General features: G+C 39.5%; 1 protein-coding gene across 5 annotated transcripts in view; it reads right to left on the bottom strand.

Moving 5' to 3' along the window:
• The window catches only part of LOC139936139 (gamma-aminobutyric acid type B receptor subunit 2-like), a 268807-nt gene that overhangs the window by 151830 nt on the left and 99965 nt on the right, over positions 1-17012 (bottom strand). For all 5 annotated transcript variants that reach the window (XM_071930878.1, XM_071930879.1, XM_071930875.1 and 2 more), the window contains exon 5: positions 11555-11671. The gene's annotated coding sequence lies outside the window, so the exon portion shown is untranslated. The remainder of the gene's footprint in view (positions 1-11554; positions 11672-17012) is intronic.

Genomic DNA, 17012 nt, shown 5'->3' with positions numbered 1-17012 from the left:
TTGAGATACACCAACTGTGAAGGCTAGTCTTTGACAATTACCAATAGTGTCCACTGCCTGTAAAACGGGATTAAATTTAGTCATATTTTTTTTTTTAAGATATAATTTCAGTCGGCTACAGTGAATTCTCCAAAGACGAAAATGTGTCACAATGCAATCAACTGTTTCCTCTTTGTGACATTCAAATCAAGACAGAACATGGTATACTCTTTGAGAAAGTGAACTAACAAAGGAATACAAAAGTACCAGCAGTGTTCCAAAAATCCATTGTGTTACTCAGCAAGACTCTAAAAGCACCAATAAGTGTCCTCCCACACACGTTGTCAAAAAATGATTGAAACTAATAATCAAATAAACAATTTTCTTTTTTTTAAGAAATGGGTCTTCTAAAGGAAGCTTCATTGTACACAGCAGAGTGCTGAATGTCGACAAGAACATCGAGCCGTCTTGGGATTTCCACCTACTTTATAAAGTAGAAATCGGTCTACTTTAATCCAAGAAAATTCAGTGCCGTAGCTTTAATCCGTATAGAAATGTAATAGCATTAATATTACAAGCCCTGCTTTTTATTCAATTCAATTGTCATGTCCATGTTATATGGATTTTTTTGTTCTTCTACGTTATCTATAGACATAAATTTATATGGAAACCGTGTGCTCTTTTCTTCGTATATATAATTACTTTAATATATACACGTCCATAAATCGTGTATATTATATATACAGGTTTTATTTTGGTCTGTCGTAGTTGAAAACTGTACGTTTCACAATCTGCGTCCTTCAATTAGAAACGTTTGTGGGTGGAAACTCAATTATTGCTATAGAAACCGGTAATGTTTGTAGACAACTGAAGTCTAATTATCATTCCGGAGAAAAGGCCATCTTGGGAATGTGTAATTTCCCATTCCATTTTCAACGTTGTCGTTATCTGTTTGTGGTCTTAATTTGCCCAAGAAAAGTGACATCTATGGGGGAATCTGACCTGAATCAAGGGCAAGACAGAACCAATTTTCTTAGAAATACCGTACGCACTCAGAAAAACAAACATGCTTGTATGGCGGGTCACCTTATTACGAGTGATGTAACTTGGAGCTGGAATACTCTGTGTTTTGCAAATGAAGATTCTATCGAAACTGCTGAGCAAATTAAGGAACTATAGCTTGTATGCGGGACAGGCCCGTGGTAGGTTTCCTGCGCAAGAGTGAGTGCAACGACGTTCCGGAATTTCCTTGCACCTGTTAATTGTTTTCTGTTTTAAACCTTTTCACCTAAGTTTTATTATTTTTTTAAACAAATGTGCGTCATCAGATGAGAATACGAAATCATGAATTGAACCACGCGGCACAAACAGTTACCTCTTATAATTGAAAGTTTGCATTCTCATTAGGACGAGCTAAAAAAAAAAGCAGATCCAGTGCCTCCAGTCTCAAGGACTATTATCTTCTCTGGGCTCAACTGTAATTACAACCAAGTAATCGAATCGACAGACAGGAAGAGAATACAAATGGACACCAGATCAAAGGAACCGCAGACTTTGAAACTGACCTTTCCCGGTGACTTTCCAATTAGAACTGAAAGTGAATCAGTTTGGTATCGATTGGTGACGTCAGAGTCGATATCCCGCTTCGGGATGTATTGTATAAGTTCACCACCACCGGGCACCTGTTTCCTAATTTCTCATCAGAATGATACATGATTACATCCCAACACATGTTTGAGAAGAAGTTCAATAATCGGAAACAACAGACGTGAGAAAAACATTTGGCAGTATCTCGGTACACTGGTAATAGACCGATCCATTTAGCTCCGCCCCTATGCGTATTGACCAATCACAACGCAACGAAGGTCCGACATGCGTGCGCGTATGCTTCGCGCGCGCGGCAGAGTTGTGCATTGAATTGAAAGGCATTGGAGAGGCTCACGTGTTCTTGCTCACACGTGCGTCGTGGGTGGAGCCTAATGGATCGGTCTATTTACAAATAAAGAGAAACAACCATCCATTTCATAGGCGTGAATAAGCATTGTAGTTCTAGGTGTGGTCAAGGGCTACGTACTAGGCGTAAATGGTCAAGGGCTTTGTAAATGGTGTTGGTCTATACGCATTTCTATAGCCGTAAATGCTTTTGGCTATACGTCTATCTTAGCGAACATGATTTTTGTCTGCGCAATTTTAGTCGTATGATGACTTGGGGCTACGTTATCGAGGCGTTTATGGGTTGAGACTACGTATTTCAAGGCGTAAATTATGATTTGACGCTACGTTATCTAAGTCGTACATGGATTAAGGCTACGCAATTCTAGGCGTAGATGATTGGAGACTACGCAATCCTAGCCGTAAATGATCCAAGGCTACGTTATTCTATGCGTGCATGTTTACGGGCTGCGTAAGTTATTTTTGGCTACGTCAATGCGTGGATTTTCTTTTTACTACGTAGTCTTAGGTGTAAATGATTTTGGACTACGTAAATACATAGAATAAACAGCAGTGTGGTGCGGTGAGCTAGCCCGGGAGAAAACCTCAGATTCTCCCCACGCAGGCAAAGCCTCAAATCCTATAATATTTGTAGCCTCTTGTTTACTCGGGGGGTTATCAAGAATACCATCACATTCTAAAAGCGGTGTTGACCATCCAGAATCATACGTCTTATATTTAGAAAACCAAGTACAACAATTCAGGTGAACTAAAGTGCAGATTCCAGGTGCTCCACACTCTTGATTTTCCCGATCATAGGAAGAAGATTAAATCCTTCTTAGAAACCATCTGAACTCCTTGGGCAGTATTAGTCCCAGCTGCTGCACGTACGTCGCTCCCCTGGCGGCACCTCGCAAAACACGTCATATACCCTCAATAAAACAGCCCTGGGGAATAACTGCCTTTAGACGGTTAGAGAGGAAGAGGGAAGGGGGGGGGGGGGTATTCGATCTACATTCAACCCATTACAGATCGAAGCTAATTGGTAAAGACCATCTCACTAGGACACACACCGTAATGCTTCGCCAACTCGACCGTATACATCAGTCCAAATGTAATTATACACGCCTATATCGTCCAACAGTGTTAGTCTACTTCGTGAAATAAGCCACTAAGCCTGCTGTTGAGCTTTGCTTATTCCATATTCCAACTAATTATTAAAGGAGAGGGAGGAGGAGGAAGAGGAGGAGGGGGGAGGAGGAGTAAGGGTCATTACAAACAACTCAACCATATCTAGACCGTCAAAGAGTGGCCATGGACGTTCATGACCATTTTGGGGGCAGGCAAGATTCCACTATAGTAATATGCGAAATGTTATAATTTGTATATAACACATTACAGGAAAAACTGCAAGTATAACGCAAAAAAAAAAAAAAAAAAAAAAACAACGCTGTTAATTGTATTACCGTGACACCCATATAACAATATTGACACAATATATTTCCAATGATGTGTTATTATCACTGACGATTGAAGCGCTTCATGTGTTAATACTCGATATAAAATAACATGCAGATATATATCAAAGAGCCCAGAGCGATCATTTGCGTCATGACTTTAATGTCAGCATTTTCCTAAAGCACGCAGCAGTTCCAGTTTTCCCCCTTTGTCATGCTCTGGAATTGCCGAGAGCATTCAATGAAAAGGACCATTTGTCCAGGGAGTTGATTGCAAGATTGAAATTTTCCCCATGTGGGAAAAAGCACAGCCGGACTGAGCGAAAAAGGGAAAAGACTCTTTCCCTGCACCATGATTGCACACGGTCGAAACAAAACGATCCGTGTTCCTCTTTTTTGTGTGTTAAAGGCATGGATACGTCTAGTAATGGTAACAGTATTCTCAACTAGTGTTTCCCAACATGTTATGCAAACACAGCAAATCTGTGAAATTTTGACTAAACTGGTCATCAAATCTGCAATATAATAATGACGAAATAAAAACAGCCATTTGCATTACTTTGTGTGCTTTCAGAGGCATAGGCCTAATGAAATGCTTCGGCTGAAGTCTGGAGTGATCAACTTTACCTCTTTCTCAAAAAAAATTACGTTACTTCACAATGAGGCGTTTCTCAAAATGTTTAATAATATCAACAGCCATTCATTGCTCATTAAACCAAGTAATTGTTTATGCTAACAATTATTTTGAGTAATATTACTAATATTGTCCAATGCCTTTAACTCCCTGTGCGATCACAAGATCGTCGTTCGAAGGAGGAAGACTGTGTGCGCTCGGCTCAGTTATATCCAATGCTATCTACTGGAGAAGAAATCTCCCTAAGTCAATCCGTCCAGAAGGAGCCATCGATTTCTCATGGGGAGGGTATTTGTGCACCTGCGGACCGACTTTACTCCTGGTTGAAAATAGCCACGATCCCCTTCAATAGACCCGTTTCCAAAGTAGTCATCACAGCCTCACATTATACTCGATGATGCACAAATATAGTAGTTGGGTTTACCGAGGCGAACGTTCTAATGTTGTGATGAACCTTTGTTGGTTTTAAAGTGCATCGGGACGCAGTAAGTATGGACAGATGATGACAAATGACAGAGACTACAATCGGTACAGCCTGATCTATCGCCTGAGGGTTATGCCATTTGCAATGTTTAAAGGCACTGGTAGTTACTCCAATGTTCTAACATTCTGAAATTCTGCTGACTTTTTTATTGGTTAACTGGACACTTTATTGGTAATTACTCAAAATAATTGTTTAAAAAAAAAAATACTTGGTAATGAGCAATGGAGAGCTGTTGATAATGTAAAATATTGTGAGAAACACCTCCCTCTGAATAATGTTTGTTTTTGAAAAAGAGGAAATTTCTCACACAAATAATTAAATACTTCGGCTGAAGCAATCCTTTTATTCCCCACAGGGTGTTTTTTCTTTCATTATTATCTCGCAACTTCGACAACTAATATTGAGTTCAAATATTCACAGCTTTTTTATTTGATGCATATGTTGGGATACACTGAGTGGGAGGAGTGGTCTTTGACAAAACACCAAAAGTCCATCCAGTGCCTTTAAAAAGCTGTGGGTGTTGCCAGTCTAATTTAGATTATACGAAAAGCTAGCTCATATCGATTTCATTAGCAGATATCTCTAATGGAAATTAAGGTTTCCCATGAAATCATAGGAAATGGGAGTGTTTAAGCTCCCCTGATTCCAACGGGTCTATTACTTTCGCCTGTTATGTTAAATGTGCCATCACTCATTGGATTCAGGATGACAAACTGCAATCCTCGGGTCGTTTTTGTTGTCATTATCAGAACCAAACCATCAAGTTGACCTGTGATAGTACGTGTTTACCAAGAAAACCTCCTAAAGAAAAGCTGAGGTTTTCAGTCATTTTCGACAACATAAGTCAGTTTCACTTTCATTAGCAAACTATTCCGTATCTTCAGCTTAAACCGTCGTTCAGACTCATTCTAAAAGCAATTGGATTGCGTACCATTACATTTGAACATAACTCGTCCTTTTGAGCCAGGCGGAATGAAATTCAATTTAGCAGAGGATGCAGACTGCTGAAAAGTCCTGCTGCGAGTTTAAAAGTTTGTTTGTCAGTGGATCATGGATTGGATTGTTAAACTGAAGTGTTACTTTTGTAATAGCTCAAATATAAACCACAAGGGAAACTAGATGAGGATTTGATACCAACCATCTCCAAGAGGATTGTAGCTCTATGTTGGAGGTCTCTTTATTTGTAATTATTATCTTGGTTCGCCAGTCAGAAGCCATACAACCGTTAACTGCCGCGTAACCAGTCATCATACCAAAGTTTCTTCATCTATGATGACGTCAGAGAACAAATTGCTCGGTCAGTTGAATTTGAGTGACGGTTTTTAGAGAAACTTTTTATTCCGCGCGAAGTAGAATATTAACGCAGTTTGTAAATTGACGTTATTCGTCAAAAATTACCGGGGAATCCTATATTATTTTACGTCTAACCGAGACTTATTCTAAATTGAGGCATCAATGTAATTTTTAGCAAATTTTCATTTAAAACAAATTCCCTCGGTAGGAGGTAAAAAATGTCACTGGTTGCAATAATTTTGAGGAGTTACTTTACTAGTTTGTGGTGACACGTGTATATTTATTGCGACCACCTTCAAATTACACTATAAACACAGAGCCGGACATCACCGAGAGAGAACGAGCGGTCACGAACGTCGATAAACGATTGGCTTCTAAAAATCTACCAAACCTCTTGACATCAGACAGTTGAAGTCGATGAATGCATGTTTAGTACTGTAGGGAGGGTCAAATGTTTTCAACGGCCGTACAACGAGTATGTCATCAGGGGACGGTGGTCGGATGCTGTGTAACTACGTAAACAAGCACGTAAAATGTTGATATTTATACCGAAGAGTCAAGGGAGGAATTGGAAATATTGTGCAATTTATGGCTTACTAATCTAGCAAGTAATAACCGTTTATTATATCGGCTTGGGGTGCTTGTACTATCAATTATGATGAACTTGCCGGCAACCTAAACAATGTTGGATGACTCGTCCGGCCGGCTAGTGAACAAACGGAAAACCCTTGGGTGCCTTAGGCGGGGCCCCGGACCCTACCCATAGAGGGCGAGAGACACTGAATACTGCGTGTGCATTCAGAATATGAAGGGGTTTACAGGTCTGTTTGATACTCACTCGACAGTCAACACCCGTCACGAGAAGACTCATTAATAGCATAACCTTCTTCAGTTTTATGAAATTAAGTGTTTACCGGTTTGGTGCTAGTTGAATGCCGTCAAGTGTATACTTTACCCCCATACAATCCGGCTCATCAAGTGGTTGACAAACCAAGAGCCGTGAAACAATTACACTCCCCAGTTAACTAGTTGACATAATTACACGAGCTGACAAACCGACACCATGCAGTGTGCGTTAACAAACTGACAGTTGAAGGTTATTACTGCGCAAAAGAAACAGTTGAGGAATCGAAAGGCAGACGGACCGGGAGTGAGGAAAAACGGGTTCTAATTGCATTTGCAACTAAGTGTCTTCAATTTGTATACACAATGGTTTGTGGCAATGACATTAATTTATGGCACTGTCTCTCCAGCAATTTATGTTTGTCGAGCGGAACAACTATTAGATATATTCCAGTGTAAGCCAACTATGTCTCTATGAACAGTGCTATCTTTTATCTTTACCCACTGGTAACTGAAAGCGAAAAGCGAAGTTAAAAGCACATGTTTTCGGGATTATAAAGTATTTATTAACTTGCTTTTTGTTAAACATTTTTTGGGGGATATTTGTTACATATGTTTAGGCAAGTAAACATGAAGGAAGGGCTGTAGGCTAGTGGTTTTAAGAATGCTGACACATGAACAATTTGTTGGCATGTTTTGTATACGTGTATAAGTATTTTTCATTAAGACATTATTTACTAACAGTGACTAAAGCTTTGTTATAATTAAGGGGGATGCTTTTAGAGATAAGTGTGCGAGTAACAGATCACGAGGGTACTGTTTAAAGTGTGTCCTTAATGAAAATACCATTTTAAAATCGAATACTTTAGGGTATGCCAGTGACACGGGGCTGTGCCAGAACAACATTTATGGCCAGAACTAGTATATGTTCATCGCAAAACAAAATATATCGTTATTTGTATACAACTTAGCCTCTCACAATATGCCTATCGATCAACTGTGTATAGCGCACCTTTCAGTTGGACAATAATTTGAAATATACACTATATCTTTAGAATGAACTCACGAAAGCTATCCCTCTCTAAATATGAAAGCCCGTAAATATATCAAACTAAATTGCATGGAAAAGTTTACTGCACTGTAACCAGTCGATATCCAGTTCTGTCAAACAATAGGTAAGTATTGCTATTGGCGCACTTTAAAGCATTGATGAGCCGGGGGTAAGGGACCCTTGTGCACTCTTGCCGTTTGTATTTCCGTACATGTGATACACTTATTGATTGGCGCGCGACAAGATGAGTTAGAAATATAACACGCACAAATCATTGGTCTCAAGCCGTGTGAGTCTCAACATGGATGAAGTCCATCCCTCCATCCACGGTCTCAATCAAAGGAACTATAAAATAATTCAAAACATAATTCAAATAAGATTCAAAATAATGTTTTGCATACAAGTTTACTTGGTAACGAGCAACGGAGGGCTGTTGGTAGTATAAAACATTGTGCGAAACGGTTCCCTCTGATGAGGTAACGTAGTTTTTTTGAAGCCTTTTATTTGAGGCAGATGAAAGCATAAACAATTTGTTAAACAAGGGTGTTTTTTCTTTCGAATCATTTAACTCTTGCAAATTCGATGACCATTATTGAGCGAGAATTGTCATAGTTTGGTCATTTTATATGTATACAATTGGAGACCGAGTGAAATTACTGGTCTTTGACAATTACCAAACGTGTCCACGCCTTTAACCGACCAGCTCCTCCCGGCTGAGCAGCTAATGGGGACAGTGGTGCATGCTGTCTCTTGACAAATTAAGACGGTTGTTTAGGGAGAGGGGAAACCGTAAACCTTTATGCTGGGCTTTGGGTGGCAGCTTCCTCCCCATCGGGTGGCGATGTACAGTTATTCGGGCTCGTATTACCGGCACAGATGGATCGCCGCGTGTGTTTGACTTGGGGATTGGGGAGCGCCACATGCAACAAAATATAGGCCTCAGCATGTACTGGGAATGGATACCGATGGACGTGATGAACTATTTGGATATCCTCTATGAGTTTCTTCTGTCCATCCAGTTGTATTGATTATACGTCGTAATGGGTTCACGAGAATGGCGCTTAGAGGGCGCTGCATGGCGGCGACTGCCCGGTGTTTCAAGCTCCTAATGTAAAATGCAATACTTTGCTCTGTGTTGTATATTATTACTTAAGCCGCTAGGACGAAAGTTCTCGTGTGGATGTAAAACAAATTCAGTCTCGAATCTTGAATCTTGAGACTGATTTTCTTAGTGGTCCCTGCAGCGACCCATCAGTTTTAGGGGGCAATTATTTCAAGTCGGGCAAACGAGTCACTACTTCGAGTTACGACGCCGTGAGGATGCCCTGAATGTGAGCGATACCAACTCGTATACCTTCACACAAATTGAACTCGACTACCGCACAGCTCTGGACTGCCCTTTGCACCTACACGAGGTACGTCTTAGTTTTTTCGTGTGCTCAAGCCATCTGATCTAAATGTGCACACATGTGCTGGGTAGGACCACCCTTTGGCCATTTTTTAAACGTCTTCAAGACGTAGCCAAAGTCAGACTCAATCCTAAGTCGCAGCCGTAGTCACAAAAAGAGCATAAGCCCTTAGGTCAGTGGCCTTTCTCACTCCACCTGCATGCGCCCTCGGTGCAGATAACTATTGACAATAACTCAGCACCTTAAGGACCCCGTCAGCGACAAATCGCAGAATCTTCTTCAATAATAAACGCAAATGATGTAAATAGAACCCGTGGGCCGTGCCGAATATTACTGTTTGTTTAACTACAGGGGTGGAATTATGTTGACCATTACCTGCGCCTGAATCAACAACAGTTCAGTTCACTAGTTGAAAACATGAATATTGAACACCCAAGTTTAATTTACTTCAAAAATACCAAGGGACTCGCGGGCAATTGGTATTTGCATAGAATTATAGTAGTGTAAACCTTGTTTTATTGTCCTTTTTAAAACATATAACTCCGCTCATACCCGTGGCTCGGTTGCGCGCTTGCTTATCGGCTTTGGACGGCTTTTTGGATAACACACTGATTGTTTCATGTACATGATGGGGTTTTAAGGATTGAAATTAGACGCTGAAATTGAACAGCATTTTAATGACGACTTAAAGACAGTGGACACTATTGGTAGTTGTCAAAGACTAGTCTTCACAGTTTGTGTATCTCAACATATGCATAAAATGACAAACCTGTGAAAATTTGAGCTCAATCGGTCATCGAACTTGCGAGATAATAATGAAAGAAAAAACACCAGTACCAGTTTCTTTCTCGAAAACTATTGCACTTCAGAGGGAGCCGTTTCTCACAACGTTTTATACCATCAACCTCTCCCCATTACTCGCCACCAAGAAAGGTTTTAATCTAATTTGAGTAATTACCAATAGTGTCCACTGCCTTTAAGTCATTTACACACTATATATGTATATCCAGTCTGTTCTCAAAACAATGACCCAAAGGCCATTGAAATTGAAAACACTCTTCACTCCATCCTAGCGAGTATAACAACATAAAGCTTTTGAATTTCTCAGTAAGACAGCTTGAGGTAATATTTATTACCGAGGACTGTCCTAACACTATAGAGTTGAAACACGACTGAAGTCCAGGTCTCGGCCTCGACTCCGTTTTGAGTCACTTCGGTGACTCGGACTTGATTCGAATCAAGTCGGCAGAGACTCAAACCCGACTCGACCTCGACTATCATGACTCGGACTTGACCCCTTAAAGACTCGTGAGTCACGAGTTATATATATTGTTTAAATGTTAGAAACAATTCCGATGATCCGGTTGCCATGCACACGTATAGGAATATTAATGTTAAGTCGTACTGTAATGTAGTGTTCGTGGTATCGTAGTAAAACGGCCAAATGGACATCTCTGTAGCAGCATTATTGTGCACGACATCCAGAACGTTGGTGTTCTGTCAACATTAATGTTGTGGTTTCACCCCTTGGGCCACAGGCAAGAACACATAAAAGCAACACAATATTAAAAGAACACGTTGCCCTGGATCGGTCGAGTTGGTCTTTGAAAAGCTTTTTTGTCCGTTTGTTGTAAAATGCATATGGTTAGAAAGGTGTTTAAAAGTAGAATACAATGATCCACACAAGTATATCACTCGAAATTGCGTGGTTTTCCTTTTACCTCGTTGACTAACACGGTCGGCCATTTATGGGAGTCAAGTTTTTGACTCCCATAAATAGCCGGCCGTGTTAGTTCACTACGTAAAAGGAAAACCGTCCAATTTCGAGTAATACCTGTGTGGATCATTGTATTCTATTTTTAAAACATCTTTCTAACCATATTCATTTTATAACAAACGGTTACAAACGCTTTTCAAAGACCAACTCGTCCGATCCAAGGCAATGTGTCCCTTTAAAACGAAACCACAGTTCATTACAAAACTGGATGAAGTGCAGACACAAGAGTACAGTGATTTGAATTACGTCATCGATTCAGGGTTAACCTTTATAAAAACGACAGTTCCAAAATAAATATCCTCAACTCAAGATTGTCTGTAACTCAACCGGTGTGTGCACAGCCCTCCCCAAACATACATTAAACAAATATAATCAATTAAGTACTTTATTAATTAAACATATTTCATTCTCGTTGGTCTCCCTGCTCAAACGTGGGATACGTATGTGACAGTTGTTTTTTCATTAGATTTTCATTTGTGTTTGTTTTCTGTCATCGCCTATCATTTTCTCTTGGATCAGTTGGTTGGTTGCATTATAAGATCACAGCGTTTATACTACTCTGTCTCGACCTAAAGATCGCTGTAAAGCTTAAACACAAAGTAAAAAAATAAAAAAAAATAGCGAAAAGCACCAAAAACAAAAACATTTTGAAGAGCATTCTACAAAGATTCAGAGTAGTAAATTAAATCACTTACCTTTTATTTACACGCGACAACACAAGCAGAGGACCCAACTACAGCTCAATTCGTGCAGCATAAAATGGAGAGCAGCGGAGTTCAAATGTTCTCATAATGCCACGTGCCTCTAGACATCTAAGAGAGGAAAAAAGGAAATTCCGATTTGTTATTCAATTAAAGCTTGGAATGCTGTATCAGGCCAGAGATAGGTCTAATTGTTACTCTATGAGACTGGTGCTTGGGGATATTTGTGTCCTGGAATCATAAATTTACCCTGACTCATTTTGAAAGGTCCAATGTGATATAAAAAGTGGCGTGCGTGGGAAGGGTGTGTGGGGGGTAGCTGTGGATAGCTATTTTAGGTCATCCAGCCCCGTCGCACTGCCAGGAGGTTCTCTTTCATTATGTATAATATCCTTCAATGATAGTCATCTTACGATGCACGTTTCATTAACAAAACTGTGGGTTCCATCCACGTTAAACGAACATCTCGGTGAAAACACACTATATTACACTAACCAACAAATGGACCATGCCCATGTGTGACCTGTTTGTTCATTCGATGACTGTACATGTATAATGATAGCCATTTTGAATTTTGCTTTCACCAGATATTGTTATTGTTATTTCCAATGTACATTTATTTTCATACATATCAACCCGATCAATTTCACTTTCATTTTTTTTACAAGCAAAACTGTTCTTATTTTTAGTAGAGAAATGCAACTGGAAGTTGTAATGCCGTATGAGCGAATTGTTAAATTGACTTGTTATTCTATTTAATCACATGAAGCAGTGGCGTTTGTTTTTTTAGTGGCGTTCGATTTTGTGCGAAACAGAACAACGCGAGTTTTAATTTGACCGTCTATTTGCCGAAAAAGAGATAAACCCGTACAAACTTCTTTGCACAAAACTCGAAGTACAACAAGCTAATATATAGCTTAGACGTGTGTCCATACAAAGTGTCCTCGCATTGAACAGATTTCATGACACGATTGAGAGAAAACATTCCAGGAACGATGCTCTCACTGGGGGTGGATGCTCCAAACAGATCTCCAATCTAATCTCAACTAAAAGAAACGTGTGCACGAGTCTCCCTGCCTCTATGTCTCAGCAAGTATCCATTTGAAGCCAAGTCCTTGAGTCTTGAGCTGCGTCCACACCTCGGTCTCCTTTAGGGTCTGCGCAAGGGCCCTCCACTTCTGATGGCCTTCTCTCAAGTACGCAGGTGTAAACTCAATAAATCGCATAACTGAAAATACATCGCAGCAGAGAGTACTGGACTTTCTGCAGACCTGATCATTCTCACATTCAGGGTGTCTAAACTGTTCGGAACTACCCGCATCACTGCCCGAGTAAATACGCATTCCCGATCCCGATGTGCTCGTCTGCACATTCGTTTCACCTCAATAAACTCTGCCAATTTCCTTCTTCCTGTGCGTTTAAAGCGTGTTAAGGTTGTTGGGGCGACAGCCAGTCGGGTGATACGCAGATGGGCTTTACGCTGTTGGGCGATAAAACCGGCGATACAACATGACTGAGTGGTCGCTCAATATGGAAAAGAGAAATCGAACTTGATTTATGGAGTTCGCAAGCGAAACACGATATCGATATCGTTCAATTTTTTCGTTCAAATTTTGTTTCGCAATAATAGATAACGTAGTTCCTTATTTTTGGGTGACATCGAAGTGTAATGTTTAAAACAGGGGGAAACCTGAAGTTTGGGGCAAATGGATTAGTCAGTGCATCCGGGTATGCTAGGAAGGAGATAGATTTTAGTTCATTCTGAAGCATGTTAGGAACCGGCAGGATAGAGGCCCTTTGAGACCCGATCCCAGTTGTAGTCTCACTAAACTGAACTGTTTATTTCAAGCAGGCATTAAACACTCTGAACATGAAAAACTTTATTTCAATGGCACACCCAAATATTTAATCCCAACCCGGATGACCACACTGCAATAGTTATATGGATGAACGTACGTGTACGGATACATGTTTTGAACCAATACTTGTTTTGTTTTCTTGTGTGGCAACGCAAATCAAATTTCTGTGTATTTATGTTGCGGACAGTAAAACATTCTAATTCGAATTCGAATGTACATCTCGGTACCTCTTCTGCATATTTTTGTCAACGCCCTTATGAACACATGTTGCATGTCCAGTCATAGAGCAAGGTCCAGTGAATCGCAACGTAATGCATCATTTACCCCCAAAAGGTCATCAAAGGGTGCGTTCGTTTTCTGCCCTGGGTCTACCCCGGTGTGTGGCGGGTTTTTTTCCAGGACGAACGTGTGCAGATAATTACCCACTGTCCTGGAAAAAAAAAAACCCGCAACACACCGGGGTAGACCCAGGGCAGCTAAACGAACGCACCCTAAAGAGTGTTAGTTGTGACTGATTGGGTAGCGGGTTGCACGTGTTTTTTTAAAGACAGTGGTGGCCATTTTGAAAATGTGTAAGATATGACATTACCAACGCGTGCCGTGCATGTTTTGAGGGACATTTTCAAAAAAAGTATACAATGGATAAATAAACATTGTGGGTATGAACAAGCTTTAAAAATACATTACCGATTTAAAATCGCAAATACATCACATCTGTATACGCACTGTTCAGGTAGTCAACGGTTCCTTTGCAAGTTTCAAAATAGCTGTTGTTTCTGCGTGACGACTTCACGGTCTTGCGCACACTTACAATTATGTCCGATTCGCGATGTTTGTTTCTGTAGATCAACATTACCAGTGCCATAGTGCTAATTTCTGAATGGGGAAATTTGGTCTTCTAAATCAATTCAGAAAAAGAAAAGACAGTGGACGCTATTGGTAATTGTCAAAGACCAGTCTTCTCACTTGGTGTATCTCAACATATGCATAAAATAATCAACCTGTGAAAATTTGAGCTCAATTGGTCGTCGAAATTGCGAGATAATAATGAAAGAAATAAACATCTTGTCACACGAAGTTGTGCTTTCAGATGCTTGATTTCGAGACCTCGCGTTCTAAATCTGAGGTTTCGAAATCAACGTGGAAAATTACATCGTTCTCGAAAAATACGCTACTTCAGAGGGAGCCGTTTCACACAATGTTTTATACTAGCAACCTCTCCCCATTACTCGTCACCAAGAAAGGTTTTATGCTAATAATTGTTTTGAGCCATTACAAACAGTGTCCACTGCCTGTAAACAAAAAATCGTGTTTTTTTTTTTGTTTTTTTTTGCAGATGGCAATTCTAAAAAATGGGGGAAAAGTGCGGCCTGGCCCGCTATCAAGACAGTTATAAGATGAGATCATCGAAGACAATAAATGCACTACAAAGATATATTGTCTAGCCTTTCGGTCAACTCGAGTATACAGGTTGAAAAAGACAAAAAAATAATTATGACATCACATAACGGTGACGAAAAAAATGGTCTTCCTGGATCAATACACAAAAACCGCGTATAAACAAAGCCACCTGTAGTTGTTGGAGGGAACACCTTTAAAATGGCCTGGAGTTGATCACCTTCTCATCAATATCTTATTGAAAGAGGACTAACGGTGTAATGGATGAGAGGTTATGGAAGAATGACAGAAGGGCTGTGAGCTTTACATTGAAAAACCAACGACAATTGTTCCTCAAATGTCATCAATGATAAAAAGGATAATGCTCTGTATTTGATCAAGCTTGAGTTGTGAAGTAGACTGCAAATAAATGGTGTATATAAAGACATGAACTTTGGTATCGATAAAATACATACATAATTGATGGGATAACTTGAATAGTTCCCATTATTAACTTTTCCGTAACGTTGATTTTGAGTATCTTTCAAAGGCACAGCAAATATAAACCAAATGTATATTGCTTGTCATGCCAAGGAAACATGACATGGAAAAAGCTGTGAACATTCGATGCAGATGTATACAGGGGACAATTGTGTGTTTGTATACATAGGGGATACACACTGCACGTAAAATGTAATTTTAGTACCACAACAAAATTCTACTACGCCCTTGAATAAAAATATATATCAACTTTACCTAGTACAAGAGACCGACATATATCGCGTTATTCTGCTTACATTTGAATTGTTTGGGGAATCGGAAATCAGATGAAGTCATGGAAAAAGCCGTGATGACTCAATGTCTCAAATGCTTTTGTACGTTGTGATAAAGCTGCACATCTAATACAATTTTAGGACAACATATAACTATATTATATCGCCCGTTGGGAAATATACGACAACTTTACTAAGTACCAGAGACCAACATATCCTTCATTATGCTTAAATTCCATTTTCTAGGGGATCGGAAATCAGATAAAAAAATCATCGATGGAAAAAGCCGCAAACATTTCAAGCAGAATGTTCAAGAGAATATATCGTAATGCAATCCAAGTCTGACATACTAACGTAGGAATATAGCTGCACGTGTAATGCAATTTTAGTATCGCAGAGAAAGATAACTATTTCGCCCCTGGGTAAAAATATAACAATTTTATTTAGCACAAGAGACCTACATATTATCCGATATTATGTTTTAATTTGATTTTCTAGCGGCATATACAGATCGGAAATAAGATAAAAGCAGGACGAAAAACCAAGTCTGGCTACACATCTAACCGCAGTGTCCTATAAATCAAAATTACATTTTTAGGCGAAATGTTTTTCCCCAGAATGCCATGGAATGGATCATTCTGCGGAGATTTAAGTGAGATTTAAAGTGTGCTACATGTTAAAAGTAAAAAAGAAGTTATTGCGGGTGAGACTATGTTAGTAAATCTCTTTTGGGACAAGCTGTTGAGTATTGAAAGAACCGAAAGTACATTGCAAAAACTGGGAGGTGTTCAATTTACACAGTGGGTGTTGTCACATAAGATATTGGCCTATTTAAGAGAAAATCAAAGTGTGCATTATAGGGTGTTAAAACTACACCAAAGTAATTGTGTTGGTAGAAATAGGTTATACTTTAAAACCTTGTGGTGGATATTTTGATTCTTTGTTATTGGTATCTATTCATGACAAATGTAAAAACTGCAATTTTGCAGTGTAAGAACGACGTTTCGAGCACGGCAAAAACTTGGGTTATGTATAGGGTGGCACAACAGGGAGTCGATTTGTTTCTCAGAGCCAATAAAAAAAATAGTTTTCCCTTATAATTTTTCTTGAACAAGTCCATTTTCATTGCTATTGTTATGTCATTACTTCCTCTTTTTAGAAGATAACCTGACGAGGAGGTAAAAACAAATACATTTCGCGTGTAAATACACAATAATTTGAAGAAGAAAAAAATAATTTACTACACAAAAGCTAGTTTATTGTTAAACTTTACTGATCTTCCCTATCCACGATATCCTACGAACCATTAATGATGAAAAGAATGTATTCGTACACAAAACAAAACTGGACCAAGTTATCAATTTATTCATACGATCACGTATATGGGTAATGCACATATCATGCATGACGGTTAAGCGTATTGATAGCGTGGGCTTTACTAGT

Source organism: Asterias amurensis, chromosome 4 (genome assembly GCF_032118995.1).
Source record: "Asterias amurensis chromosome 4, ASM3211899v1".
Lineage (NCBI taxonomy): Eukaryota > Metazoa > Echinodermata > Asteroidea > Forcipulatida > Asteriidae > Asterias > Asterias amurensis.
This window is presented reverse-complemented; position numbering and strand designations above follow the sequence as displayed.